General features: G+C 47.8%; 1 long non-coding RNA gene across 1 annotated transcript in view; it reads left to right on the top strand.

Annotated features, from left to right (window-relative positions):
- The window catches only part of LOC146861485 (uncharacterized), a 100572-nt gene that overhangs the window by 82491 nt on the left and 3027 nt on the right, over positions 1–15054 (top strand). Inside the window, exon 2 of the long non-coding RNA XR_014978967.1 lies at positions 14674–14944. This is a non-coding gene — a long non-coding RNA (uncharacterized LOC146861485). The remainder of the gene's footprint in view (positions 1–14673; positions 14945–15054) is intronic.

Genomic DNA, 15054 nt, shown 5'->3' with positions numbered 1-15054 from the left:
ACAATAATCTTTTTGGAAAGCAGTCCCTGCAAGTTGCAGATTCTGAGAAAAGAAGGATGTGGCAAGGAATCCAGTCACAGGTAAATGCCATTGGAGTGACCCCCGGGACATTGATGTGCTGAAGAAACGGTGGTATGACATCCGGATCATCACCAAGTGGAAGATGGCTGATCTTAAAAAACAGGCCAGCCAGACAGGAGGAGGAAGGAACAGGGCACCTGCCCTGACAGAACTTGAGCAGCTCGTGGAGTCCACGATAGAGCCTGAAAGTGTTGTTGGGATTGGGGATTCAGACAGCTCAGCCAGAGCTGCTACCAAAAAAGGTAAGAAGCATACGCAGCATTGTGCCCCCCCCCCCCTTCCCCTATCCCAAATCCCCAATTGGGCAATGTGATTCCCACTCCAGTACAGGTTTTTGTTCAGACAAGCAATGCATTATGGGTGATGTAGTCAGGGAAACCCCTATCATGACAGTAATCGCACCGAACAACAAGGCATGTGACACACATCTGCGATAATCAGGCACAGGACAATGAGATAGTGTTGCAGAAATGTATTATGATGTGAGCAATGCAGGGCTGCAGGTACACTGAGCTAATGTAAAGTTTCTGTCCACAGGCGACACATCGCGCAGGACTGCTCGGGAGAAGGGAAGAGGGCACCCCGGAAGCACATCACCGAGAAGGCCACCACGAGTGCAGGGCACACAACACCACCAATGCCAGCCTCACCACCACAGCCAGCCTCACCACCACAGCCACCCTCACCACCACAGCCAGCCACACCACCACAGCCAGCATCGCCACTACTGCTAGCCTCACCAGCATCAACACCACCTGTAGTGGTGAGACCTAGGAGGCGTGCTGTTGCCAGACTGCATGTGTCCAAGTCCTCCTCAGAAGACTCGAGGGGGGATGAATCAACCACTGTGCCACTGGATGATAGCAATGCTGGTGTGCTGTCCACCGTTGAGGGAGCACACACAGGTGCCAGATGCCGCCGCAGGGCTCGTGTGAGCAGTCCACCTCCACAGGGTGAGAGCCATGGTGTCTTCGGAGGGCTGGAGGCAACCATGGTGAAGGTGCAGCGCCTACAAGGCAAGGCAATACAGTCGGTACAACCACAAATGAAGTGCCTCAATGATAAAAAGAGCAACATTGACAGGGGCATTTCCTCAATGGCTGAGGGCATGAGGGAGATGGCTGCGGGCATGTGGGACATGTCCCAGTCTGTGATGCTGCTGTGCAGTAAAATGGAGGAGGACAGAGCTACACGGCGTAGGGAGAGGCAGAAAATGGAGCACCATACGAGGGCAGTGAACCGACTAGCTACTGCCACTTCTCTGCTCTGCAGGCGCTCCGTGGCCAATGCATGAGGGGCTTGCGCACTGCAGCACTGATGTTTCTAGGGGGCTGGTTAAGGTGACCACTGCTCTTGAGGTGCTGCTGACGAGCGAGTCTGCCAATACTGGTGCTGTGGATGTTGTGGACAGCGAGGACACGACTAGTCGGAGCAGCATTACCCCCCCTGTCACAGACACACGGAGGAGCAGCAGACGGCATGGGGCTGCCACTGGTCCCACAGCCAGTGAGGACAGTCAGTCACTGGCATCCCACACTGTAGTGCGTGGCCGCAGACGCTGATGTAGCCCACACTGCCAGGACCGAGTTGGGTGAAGTAACCCATGACTTCCTACAATGGATGTCACCAATTTGAAAGGCCAGTTTGGCCATTTGTGTTATGGCATAGTGCCCACAAATTAAAACTACATCATTGCATCCAACAACTGGCTGTGTCTCCTTACTTACTTAGAAATAGTTGCATGTGATCTCTGCCCGTCTCTCTCTCCCATCTGTTGCTGCTGGCACTCCTGCTGCGTTGGGCTCTGGCTGTGCAAAATCATCATCATCCTCCTCAAAATCTGTTATTTCCACTTCTGTACCATTGCACAAGTAGCAATGATCTTGCATCAGATGATTGGTGTGTACTGGCGTGCGCCTCCGCTCTTATGGAGGCAGCGGAACCTGCTTTTCAATAGTCCAAACGTGCGCTCCACCACGTTGCGTGTTGATTTGTGTGCCATATTGTATCGTCTCTCACTCAGGGTTGATGGGTGTAGGTAGGGAGTGAGGATAAATGACCGCATGGCATATGCACTATCGCCTAGGTGAGAAAGAGGGTGCCATTAGTCACATACACCAATACACATTCATCTGCGGTAAGTATAAGGGAGTGTCACTGTGATTTACCTAGCAGGTATCCTTCTCCAAATTCTCCCGCAACCAGACGTGTGTAAATCCCACTGTTCTGGAAGATGTAGGAGTCGTGGGTGCTCCCAGGAAATTTGGCTACGATGTCAGTAATTATTTTCGCAGCATCGCAGATTCCCTGCACATTTATGGAGTGGGTGGACTTTCTGTTCCTGTAGATATACTCAGTGGCTGCTGGTGGGCAGATTGGAATGTGTGTGCCATCGATGCAGCCTATGACATGCAGGAACTGTGCCATCTGGTAGAAGTCTGTCTTGGTTTTCAGCAGTTCAGCCTGTGTGTTTGGGAAGCTAATGTAGTGTTGCATTCTCTGCATCATGGCATCCAGGAACTTCCTGAAGAAACGGGACAGGCAACTCTGGGATACCCCGCCTACCACAGCTATCACCCCCTGGTAACTGCCAGATGCGAGTAGATGGAGGCTACACAGCCAGGATGCCCTTTGGGTGACAGTCATTGCGCTATACAAGTATATCTATACATACATACATACATACACAGCACCAGCACATGTGGTGGTATGGCGTGCGCCCTTGTTGTTGGATGGTCCAGGAGTGGGTGCAAGTCCCTTATCAGGTCCATGATGGTTTGGGGGTGTAGCCTGTACCTTTCATGTATCTCAGCCTCAGTCTGTTGGAAAAGTGTGATGCGCTGTCTCTAAATGCGCTCCTCCCGTCTCCAAATCCTCATACCTGCTGCCTGTAGACGTAGGCGCCTTGCAATCACATAGAGAGCCGCCATGGTGATCACGCTGTTGCATTTTGGGATTGCTTATATGCACTGTAGCTGATTACCACCTTTTTTCACTCAGTGTTAAATACCGACTCTTAAATACCGAATTTCATGCAATTCGGTAATACCGAATTTACCTACATCTCTTTTCTCGTTTTACCATTTCCAAATAAGAATTCGGTAATTCCGATTCGGTAATTTAGAATTCGGTAAAGATGAATCGGTATTTACCGATTCATAATTACCGAATCCTGCTTTTTGGCCTCCTACATCTCAATCGCCTAAATACCGGTCGGTAACGTGATATTTACCGAATTTCGGCCGTTACAGACCGGTATTTAGCTACCTACATATGGCCCATAGTGTGCAGCAGGACCCACGTGTGGAGGGAGCCTAAGGCATCCACGGCCCATATAGGGCGTGCTACTGGGGCGGCGATGTGGAGCGGGGGAGGGGCAGGGTGGGGGGTTGTAAAATGTGGCATACGGCCGATTTCAGGTAAGTAACGGAAAAAAAAAACGAATTTTGTTGTGCGCGCTGCATCGCATTTGGTGATGCAGCGCGCGCAACGAAATTAGTTTTATTTATTTTGACATTAGAGGGTGGGCTGTGTGCCACCTCTTATGTCGCACACAGTCAGGGCCTAATTTACAATATTTTGACGCACAGCAGCACAGAAAGCCTTCCTGCTGTGCTAATGTGTGTCAAAAAAAAAGGGCAGGAATGGGCTGTATATACAAGATATGGCGCACTCCTGTCATTTCCCTCTGCGCCAGCACACAATGGGCTGCCATTGCAGGCACCCTTGTGCCATGGTGCAAGGGGGCTTGCATTGCAGGGATAATTGGTTTTGTGCAGGTATGGTCTCCTTCCTCCACAACAATAATCACAAGTGGTGTTTCCCTCTTTCTATGTGTGCTGCAGAATGCAGAACACATGGAAAAAGGAAAAACAAGAAGAAATAAAGGTATTTTGCCTCAATGCGCCCCCCATACGCCTCCCCTGAGGAGAAGTAGGCTTTTGACACATTCCCATGTTTACATAACGTTGTAAATCTGGAAATGCATCAGATTTCATGGGTGTTGCTGGGGATACCCACAGCAACACCCATGGAACGCCCATTTCACGCAGAGTACTGTATGAAAAAAAGACCATATTTACAAGGCCATGAAAAGCCGCGCAGAGTGGCTTTGCGTGGCCTTGTAAATATGGGCCGGCCCATTGCGCCACCAAGAGAGTCACAAAAAGTGATGCTTCAGAGGAGCAAGGGCCACGTAAATGAGGCCCTCAGTGCGCTTTCCAGCAGCTTCTTTGCCCTGCACCGCTTCCACCTTGCTATTTATCCTTATGTCCAACCGTTAGCTATTCCGCAAAGCAATTTCAAAGCAACCACCAATTTATATGCTGATAACATACAACTTATCATCAGCCTAAATGACGATGTCACTAGTGTCTCTTGAGGGTTTCCAGCAACCAAACATTGTTCTAGTCACCTGGATGGAACATAACTTCCTTAAACTTTATCCTGACAAAATACAAGCTCCTTCTGTCTTCAATAAAGTAAATCTATGGGATGCCTCACTATGGCCTCCCCAACATGGAGAATGCCCACAGCCTCTTGTGTTAGTTCGAAATTTATAGGTGATCCTTGATTATGATCTGTATCTTGAAAAATAGATCTCGATTAACCCTAAATCCTGTTTTTGCCACTTTACAGCTCTTATTCCATTCTTTATCTTTATTCACAAAGTTATGGGCCCCAATGCCTTTGTCCAGTCAAGGCTAGATTATGGCAGCTGCCTACCACTGACTCCCTAAAAACATCAATTCGTCTCCTACCGAATGTTCAAATTGCTCTAGTCAGAACCATTTCCAATGGCAAGTGCGCATGTCTGTTTGGCTGGCCGTCTCAAAGTGGCCAAACAGACATGCGCACTTGAGTTTCAAAAACCCAGCTGTATTTCACAGCCCGGTGGAGAAACAGCACAGACTCCCTGTGCCTGAGCGAGCGTCAAACAAGCCTGCTCAGGCCAATCCTCACGCCGCCCTCATGCTCGGTATAACATGAAAGCAGCATCTGGATTGGATGGGTAGTCTATGATGTGTTCCAGAGACTACTGGTGGTGCTTATTGCCAAGATACACCACTGGAGGGATAATTGTGCGCTATAAAATCCCATTAATAAATATGTAATACGATGCAGATACAAGTGCAAAAGTTTTCCCTCATTTGCCTGGAGTTGAGCTCCCACAGAAATGAGGGAACCCTCTTGGGATGCCACCCGTGCACATATGAGATCCATATTACAGGAGAACCGCACAAGCATCAGCAACGATTTCTGTAATACCAAGGTGCCCCAGGGCACAAAACGTGCGCACAAATGCCCATTGAAACTCTTGGCACTTTGTGTGATACGGCCTCTGGAGTATAGTATAAAAGGCTAAGGAAAGATCTAATGGTTCAGACAGTGAATTACACAAATATTGTGTCAAAAATATTGCCAACTCCAAAATAAAATTGAGCATACTCCAGAAGTTACGAATTTCATTTTTTATGTATATAATATACTGCTTTTAAATGGTGTATCTAATATCGTTTTTTTATATAATTCTACAAATAATTTTAATAATTTGATAAATATTAGTTATTGAACTATAATAATATTTCTATTTTTTTTAAATGTTGCAACTTTTAATGTGCTTTTTTTAAAATTAGAAATATCTAATTCAGTAGGGAAATATTTTTTTTCAGAGGATTAGTGGGGCAAATGAAAATTATTGTTTTTAATTTATATTTTATTTTTATGTAATGTAATTTATTATTTGACAGTAAATTATGTAAATTAATTCATTGACTAATTTATTTATTTGCTGCTTTTTAATTAAGTGTTAATCTGTTGATCGGTTTATTTAATTATACAACTGTTAGAATGCTTTTTTATATAATAACTGTTTTAATTAAATATTAATAATGTTTTATTATTGTAATGTTTTATTAATTTTAAATATGTGTTGGTGTTTGTTTTGTGTAGTAGAGATGGAAGTGTATTATTTGCAATGTAGAAACTGCATTGTTAGAATTTGATTTAATTTGATTTGCATTTATATTTACATTTTAAATATGTTTTTACCTTTTGATCTATAGTTACATGATTTTTTAAACAATGAGAGCTGAAATAAGAAAGAGAACCCTTCTGAAGTCCACCACTTTCTCTGATTTTGCTTAGATTGGAGTGAGAATAGTAAATCTAACCTCTTCAAAGTCCAACACTTTCCCTGCTTTTACTTACTTTGGAGTGAGTACATGGAATCTGACCCCTTCACATCCAACACTTTAGCTATGATTGCTTAGATTGAAGTGGAAATAGTACATCTAATTCCTCTAAAGGCAAACAATTGCCCTGCTGTTGCTCAGAATGGAGTGGAAATGGTAAATCTAACCCATCCAAAGTCCACCGATTTCCCTGATTTTGTCTACATTGGAATGGGAAGAGTAAATGTGACCCTTCCAAAGTCACTTTTCCTACTGGTTCTCAAACTGGAGTGAGAACAGTAAATCTGACACTTTAAAGTCCAACACTTTCTCTACTATTGTTTAGTTAGGATTTTTAATATTTATTTTATTATTTTTTAATACATTTTAAATGATGCATACAATTAAAAATTTTTTTAAATTTTATTTATATTTATGTGGTCTAGTTTTGTATTAATTGCATTTTGTAATATAATGTGATGTATGTTTTTAATATATATATGTTTGTTACTTTTTTTTATTATCATATTTGAATCCAGTTCATTTTTTATTGTTTGCATGGCATTTTACGTTGTTTAATGTATGTATTTATTTTACAAGAAATATATTAAATATTTTCATATTTATTTGTAATTATATAATCATTTACACTTTCAAATAAATGAAATATGCATTAGATAGATAGATTGATAATTAGACTTGCCTATTTTTTATGATATCTCAGTCCACTATATTTTTTTCGATATTTTTGTAGTTTGCTTACAAAGTGTGTAAACTCAATGTTTCGGTTCCCAATTATTTTGTCGCACTATTTGTGTATTGTGATATTCTTTTCATGATATTTTATCATACAAGCGGTACAGAAATTTGCCCTCAAAGAAGTAAAATGGCTACGGAAAGAATCCGTGCCAGAGTCTCATTGATGCATTTACACTGGTATTACATTAAGGGTCGATTCTGATTCCGTCCGCAAAACGAACCGAGCAACACGGACCCGGGCCGAATACCGACCGACACGGACCAGCGCCGTACGACCCGTGCAGTACGATGCAACGCGAGTGAATTACAACCGACACGTACGGAATACAAGCCGTACGACCGTGCCATAGGGAAAATAGTGGTCCGGCCAGAAAACCGACGTGACTTTCACCGACCGACACGAACCCGGAATCAACCCGACCGACATGTACCTGCGATGTCCGATCCGCGCAGTACGATGCAATGCATGTAAAACCAGACTGACTCGCACGGAGACCAGGCCGCACGACCGACACGCACAGACAACCGGGCACACAAGCAATAGAGACCGCCGCGACCGACGCGTATCAAACACAGAAGATAGGCAGCGTGAACGAGGCGGAGAAGCCCGCACGAGACAACAGCAGCGTCCGTTTCCGTCACATGAACGTCTCCTTCATGCCTACAAAACCCAAAGGCAAAAAGACAAAAACAGGACCAAACAAGCAATGACAAAGCCAATAAATAGCAATTAAAAAAAATGGGACAAAAACACACCCACAACTCCAAATATATAAAGGACTACAATCACTACCATCATCCCTTGCAAACAGGAGACACAGCCAGCAGCAAACACCATCACACAGCAACCACAGACACACTCACAACTCACACATCACACAACCCACAGACCATCAGCACCTCATCCTAAAGCACACACATACACCCAGCAAAACCAAAACCAACCCCCCTCACTTGCACCCTCAAACACATCCCTCACCACCACCACCCATCACCATGCCCCCAAAGAAGAATCCAAAGTTCACAGATAGTGAGTTAGAAGTGCTGGTAGACAAGATCATCAGAGTAGAGCCACATTTGTTTGGTACATTGGTCCAAAGGACCCCCATGTCACAGAATAGAAAGATGTGGGCGAGGATTGTCGACAAGGTGAATGCACAAGCACCAGCAAGGCGCACAAAGGACGATATCCAGAACAGGTGGTATGACGTGCGCAGGAGGGTCAAGAAACTCATCGAAAAAGATCACGTCCTGAGTCAGTGCACCGGCGGTGGCCCTCCTGCCAAACCAGTCTACTTCAGGACCTGGGAGGAGAAGGTGCGGGACATCCTATCACCAGAGAACGTCCATGGCCTAACAGACATACCAGAGCCTGGTGAGTACACAAACAACATACCCAAGATTGTGTGGCAAGGGGACAGTGAAACCATGCACCGCAAGCAAAGCTACACTAACCAATAGATAATCAACCCAAGATGTGTATGCTAGTCAGACAAACACAATACCTGCCATCTCATAGTGACTTGGAACTGTGTCATGACATGCACCAACCTACAAACAAATAGAGCAAGCCAGTGGCACAAACCTAAATAGACACTGCCAGACAGTTTGCCACCACAAACACACTACCTCACAGTGCAGCTGACTGACAGGAAGGAATAGTGGGGATGCAGGTGAAGTGAGTGTATCCAAAAGCATGATGGGGCCTGTAGTCACTAATAATGCTCCCCCTCCTGATTGGCCCATCAAGACCTATCTGAAACATGCCTACATCACAGGGAGTGGAAAATGACTGACAAGATGGCTGACTCTGGCTCCTGCTGTGGGGAGCACAAGGCCCTGCTAGGGGTTGTGTGCAAATCAGAAGCAGGACACCACTGACTGACATCCTGAAAGACAACTTGCACGCCCTACAATGGAAGCACGTTTCATGATGGGAAGGAGGACTGACAGCCTTGACCATACTTACCATCATGTGGAGACCCCCCCCCTCAAAACAAACTCCACACAACTCACCGGGTACAATGCATTGACACACACCTCAGTGAAATATCAGCAAAAGATACCCCGTACTGGGTGCTGCTGTGTGGAGCACAGGGGCTCTCTTTGGACTTGTAGCCAAACAAACACCAGGATTTCACAGTCAGCCATCTTGCCATTGCTGTCACACACCCTCACAAGGAAGCAGAGTCAAGAGGTAGGAAGTATGGGCATGCTGGGAAGGGGGGTGTAGCCAAGAGTATGATGGGAGTTGCATTCACAGACAATCTACACCCACCCACATCGCCCAGCAAGCTCACACTGAACCATACTCGCCTGTTAGGGAGTGGGAAGGGACTGACAAGATGTCTGACACTGGGCTCTGATGTGGGGAGCACAAGGCCATGCTGGGAAATGGCCAACAACAATATCAAACTCTGTCCGTGACAAGCTGGGAAAAAGCAGTGTACAGGCAGGCATCTGTTCGAAAAGTAGAAAATGTCATGTTTGTGAACCATCGATGCGTGTAGAAACATAACTCACATTTTGTGTCGCCTCCAAACACAGGTGGTGCTGGGCACCCAGCACCAAATGATGAGGATTCCCAGTCCCAGACTCTGGCGGACACTGAGTTCTCTGGTCTGACTCTCTCTCTGCCCTCTGCGGATGATGACGTCCAACCTGGCCCCTCCGGTGTGAACCATCATGCAGCACCAGCAGCATCAACATCTGCACCCCCTGTACCCACGCCTCCAGCATCTGGACACCGACAGGGCATCCCCGCCAACACGGACAGACCAAGGCAAATCAACACCCACAGGACAGGGACACAGGACTCCCCGGAAGCTACAGCAAACACCACCAGCAACACCACCCAAGGGGTCCCAGTATCACCTGTGCGTCCCGCCTCTGGTCCTGCCCGTGTGGATAGGGGTGCTGGGAGGGGTGGTAGGCAGAGGCCGCGCCTTGGAGAGGGGTCTGGACTGCATGATGACCCCCACCTGGCACGCATCATAGATGCAAACCAGGATAGCACTAGAGGTTTTGGCCAGGTAGTGGGGATCCTCAAGGACATGCAACACGAGCAGGTCGCCCACCATGCCCACATGGAGGCCAAGTGGGATGCCATTACTGCGGTGCATCGGGACATACTCCAATGCCTCCGCTAGATTAACACCAACCTGTCCACACCTTCCTGTGTGCCCATAACATCTGTCGCAACACCATCTGCCAGTGCCACAGGGAGGGAGGAGGGCTCTGGCGGAGAGTCCCCTGCACCGCAGAGGCCTGCACCTGAGGATCCCCCCCCCCTCCCCTGGAAGAAGAGGGGTCGTCCGAAGAAGGACATGTGAGAGGCAGAGGTCCCAGCACATCCCCCAGGGCCTATAAACCTGTTCTGGACAATGTTCTTTGTGCGCAACCCGTTCACCTTGCCCAATGGCACACAACTCGCCCACATGATATGGAGGGTTCATGTTGGGCCAATGTAGCAGATGACTGTGGACTTTACTCTGGACATTTCAGCTACCAGCACTTCCAACTCTAATGTGAACTTTGGATTCCAAAACCAATGTACAGCACCCACCATCCTGTGCACTTCTCTCCCACATGTTTGGAAATAAACTCACCAGTACACCGTACTTGCCTCTGTTGTGATTCCAACTTGTCATGTTCAGGGAGATGTCGATCTGCTACACGACACAGTGCATGCCAAATACTGCAACAATGTGACCAACGTAAGGTGAGTCATGGTGATGTGACACGTGAGGGAGACACACCACTATGGCGCCGCAACACATACTCACCATGGCCATGTTACTCCTCCCACACAATGATGTTGACCTGAAACACATTGCCATGCACAGACACAACACCAACCCCAGTCAGTGGTAACAAGTCCACAGGCGAGGTAAGCAGATGTCACTCAGATGTGGGAAGACAGACAACGCACATAATAAAGCGTAGCACACATTCATTACACAACAGCAACACGTTTATTCCACAATAGTTGAACGGTAATTCCACGTAACAGTGTACACACGCTCACAAAGTGTTGGAGAATTGAAGTCCAGGGATGTGTGGCACATCAGTTGATGGGAATTGACAACTTCCACTCTGGTGTTGGCTTCTGGGTGTTGGGGGTCAGTGTTGACCAAACAACAGGCAAAGTACTCTGGAAAGGACAGACACAAGACACAGTCAAAAGCACAGAAGAACAGGAGAGAAATGCAATACACATGCACAAAACATGTCGCAAGAAACCTACACAAAAACAAGTTAGCAATATTACCCTATTGTGGAGTACACTCCACCTGAATGGACACATCACTGCACGCATCCAGTCAAGTGGCACACAGACAAACTCATACAGCAACAGAGCTGCCACAACACATTCCAGGCTACCTCCATACATTCACATAACAACCTTGGAAACTCACATTCAGGTGAAGAAGTTGTTGATGAGCTGTGAGCGGATGTCAACCTCACCCTCATCATCACTGGCATCTTGGCCCAGGCCTTGATCCTCCACAGGTGCTGGAGGTTGGTCATCGTCATCGTCATCCTGGATGAGAGGCACCTCCTTCCGCCCTGCCATGTTGTGTAGCATGCAGCATACAAGGATTATTTTGCACACCTTTGCATGCTCATAAGGGAGGGCCCCTCCGGTCTTCTCCAGGCAGCGAAAGCGGCTTTTCAGGAGGCTGAATGTCCGCTCAATCACCCTCCTGCTCCGACCGTGTGCCTCATTGTAGCACAGCTCGGCTGGTGTCACAGGGTTCTGGAGGGGTGTCAGCAACCATGGCATGTTGGGGTATCCGGAGTCACCTACACACACAAAAATGAACAAGTATCTGAGTTTTGTAGGAGTGCGAAATACAACATTGACAAACACACACAATGAGAAACAGTCAGTACACACCGACAAGCCAGTCATGCTGCTCTGGCATCTGTGACATCAGCGTTGCAATGCGACTACTCGTCGTAATGTAGGCATCGTGCGCAGAACCAGGGAACCGTGCACACATATGTGTGATAGACATGTCAGCAAGACATGCCACCAGAGCATTGATGGAGTGGTAGTGCTTCCTGTTCTGGTATGCCTGCTCATGTGCCTGTGGTGGTATCAGGGCCACATGTGTCCCATCAATAGATCCGATGACGTTCGGCAACCTCTCCAGTGCATAAAAGGCATCCTTCATCTCAGGGAGTTCAGCTGGGCTAGGGAACTTGATGTAAAGGTCTAGGAAATGCAACATCCCCTCCAAGACATCGCGTATCACCCGACTAAACATCGTTTGCGACATACCACCAGCAGTAGCCACAGTGTACTGGAAGGTACCAGTAGCAAAGAAGTGCAGGGCTGCCATCACCTTCAACTCTGGGGTCAGTGCTGTAGGGTATGTCCAGCCAGGTAGCAGAAGTGGCGCCAACTGCTCCGCCAACTCCTCAATCAGTGGCCTGGTGAAGTGGTACCGTCTAATGCAGTCGCGTTCCTGCATGGTTGCAAGGTCTGGGAACGGGCGATGGACAGCTGGTGCCCTGCAGTACAGAGATGCACAAAGGAAGATTGTCAGTATATCCACTCATGTGGCCATGACCAGGCTCAATCGCACATGATAGATCATGATATTACACAATGTACCAAGGTGTGTGCTGTTGTGCATGGACACATATGTCACCTACATGACCACCACCTCACATCTCAATTCCACATGAGTCCCATGTTGTGCAATGGCCAATCATCTGGCTGTGTCACCCAACCTATGTACTGCTGCAACATTCCAAACACACACCACAGTGACAAGTGAGGCCTGATGTCTCCCAGGCATCAAAGATCTTTGCCATGCAGAAACCCAGGGTCCCTGTATTGCCACATCGACACTGGCATGGACATAGCGTATCACGTACACACCACAAGGCAAGCGTAAGTCCCACAGGTAGTGGCCACTGTTGTTCCTGCCGGCCCTACATTTACGTCTCTTAGACACACACACACCATCAAGGTTGATGCATATACCACATGGATGTGGAGACTGTCACCTATTGGGCACATTTGATCAGACACATCTGAGACACAACATGCACAAAGACTGTGGGTGCACATCAGTATTGTGGCTACAGGTCTCACTGTGACGTACATGCCATCACCCCCTGGACTCAGGGTGTATGTGACATGCCCCAAACATATCCAACATGAAACTGTGTCCGTGACTCATGCCCATTACTCTACAATTGCACATCACAGTGGTAATGTGCACAACACACAAAGGATTCTGCCCCCATGTACACGTGCACAGCCTGGGAGTGGCTGCACAAAAGTGCCACCCAACAAACCATATGTTCCCCCCACCCAAACACCCAGGGAATGCAGCCTTACATGCCATGGGACACTGTGTGGCCAATGCTGTAGTGTGGTAGGTGTGCACAGGTGTCCCTGGCCAGTAAATGTGTGTTGCATCCGTAGAATAGTCACACCAATGAGGTCCAACTCGGGTGACAATGCGTACGCCTTGCACGGTTCATGACCGAGCCGTGTGTACGCTTTGTCACTGAATGCAATGAGGTCCGACGCGGGTGACAATGCGTACGCCTTGCACGGTTCATGACCGAGCCGTGCGTACGCTTTGTCACTGAATGCAATGAGGTCCGACACGTGTGACAATGCGCACGCCTTGCACGGTTCATGACCGAGCCGAGCGTACGCTTTGTCACTGAATGCAATGAGGTCCGACGCGGGTGACTATCATGCATACACGTCGGGCAGGCATGGTCCGAGACAGGCGTACGCCTTGGCCATTGAATCGTGTGGAGACGGGTGCATGTGTATTTTCAAAATACGCGTTGTACAGTCAGTTGAACGAGCCGGGCACACCCATTGGCTCCGGACTGTCATGGAGACGGATGCGGATTCAAAACTTGTACGAGTTGTGCACTGGAAATTCAGTTGGATGCCTACAACAATGTTGCAATTTCAAGTGTTTCATGAAGGTGAAGATTTGAACGATGTGGAAGGCGTGTACGAGTCTTACTTTTAAATGGATTGGCCAGATTCATAGAATGCAACCATGTTGGAACTATCACTTTAGACACATGGCACAGATTCTGCCTCTGCAGCACAGATATAAGGCTGGCTGGCCCCCAGGGAGCTCACTTGCCTGCACTACATGCTACTGGACCACATCCCTGCTACCACTGCTGCTGTCTCTGCATCCTCTGGCTCCTGCTATGGCACATACTCTGGTGAGGGCCCCAGCCTTCACTGAGGAGGAGAACCAGGCCCTGCCGGACGGGCTCCTTCCACAGTACAGCAAGCTCTATGGGAAACCAGGGGAGCAGGTGAGTGTGTAGTCCACTGCCTTCCTAATTATGCATTTTATCTGACTAGCAGGAATAGCAGTGTTTACACCAGTGGCAAGCATTCTCACTGACTACTTTCATCCCCCAAAGTGTGTAGGTACATGTAATGAACAGGTGTCCTGCTGCTAAAGTGCATTAGTGCAAGCTTAAACTATCCAGGCATTGTTAACATGTCAGACATGCAGGTGATTTGTCCTTCCCCATGGTTGCACTACCTGTGTAACTCATTTCCCTTTGTGATGATGACATGTATATCCAAATGTGTGCTGCACAAATCTGGGGCATGTGTTTTAATGTACTATTCACTTTGTCATCCTCACAGGTTGATGCCCACCAGAAGCAGGAGATATGGCTGACCATAGCCCTGGCTGTTCGTTCTGTGGGGGTCTACAAGTGCCAGATCCGCAACTGCCAGAAGAGGTGGCAGGACCTTCGGGGCTGGACCCGGAGGATAGCTAGAGTCCAGCTGAAACTGTCACCTCCGCGCAGGAGGGACGGACACCGGACCCTGACCACCCACATGCTCCGGATACTGATGGTGGTCTTCCCGAACCTGGATAGGCAGCTGAAGGCCAGACAGCAGCAGGAAGGGGGTAAATCCATGCCTAATCTGTTTACTATGTCTGGCATGCTAATTGCAGTCTTTTGGCCTGGTCACACTTCCACATTACGTATGTCTTGTAGTCCAATACTCAGGTCCCTC

This window comes from Triturus cristatus, chromosome 3_1, assembly GCF_964204655.1.
Source record: "Triturus cristatus chromosome 3_1, aTriCri1.1, whole genome shotgun sequence".
Lineage (NCBI taxonomy): Eukaryota > Metazoa > Chordata > Amphibia > Caudata > Salamandridae > Triturus > Triturus cristatus.
The sequence above is the reverse complement of the archived record's forward strand: the minus strand, read 5'-3'. Positions and strand labels throughout refer to the sequence as shown.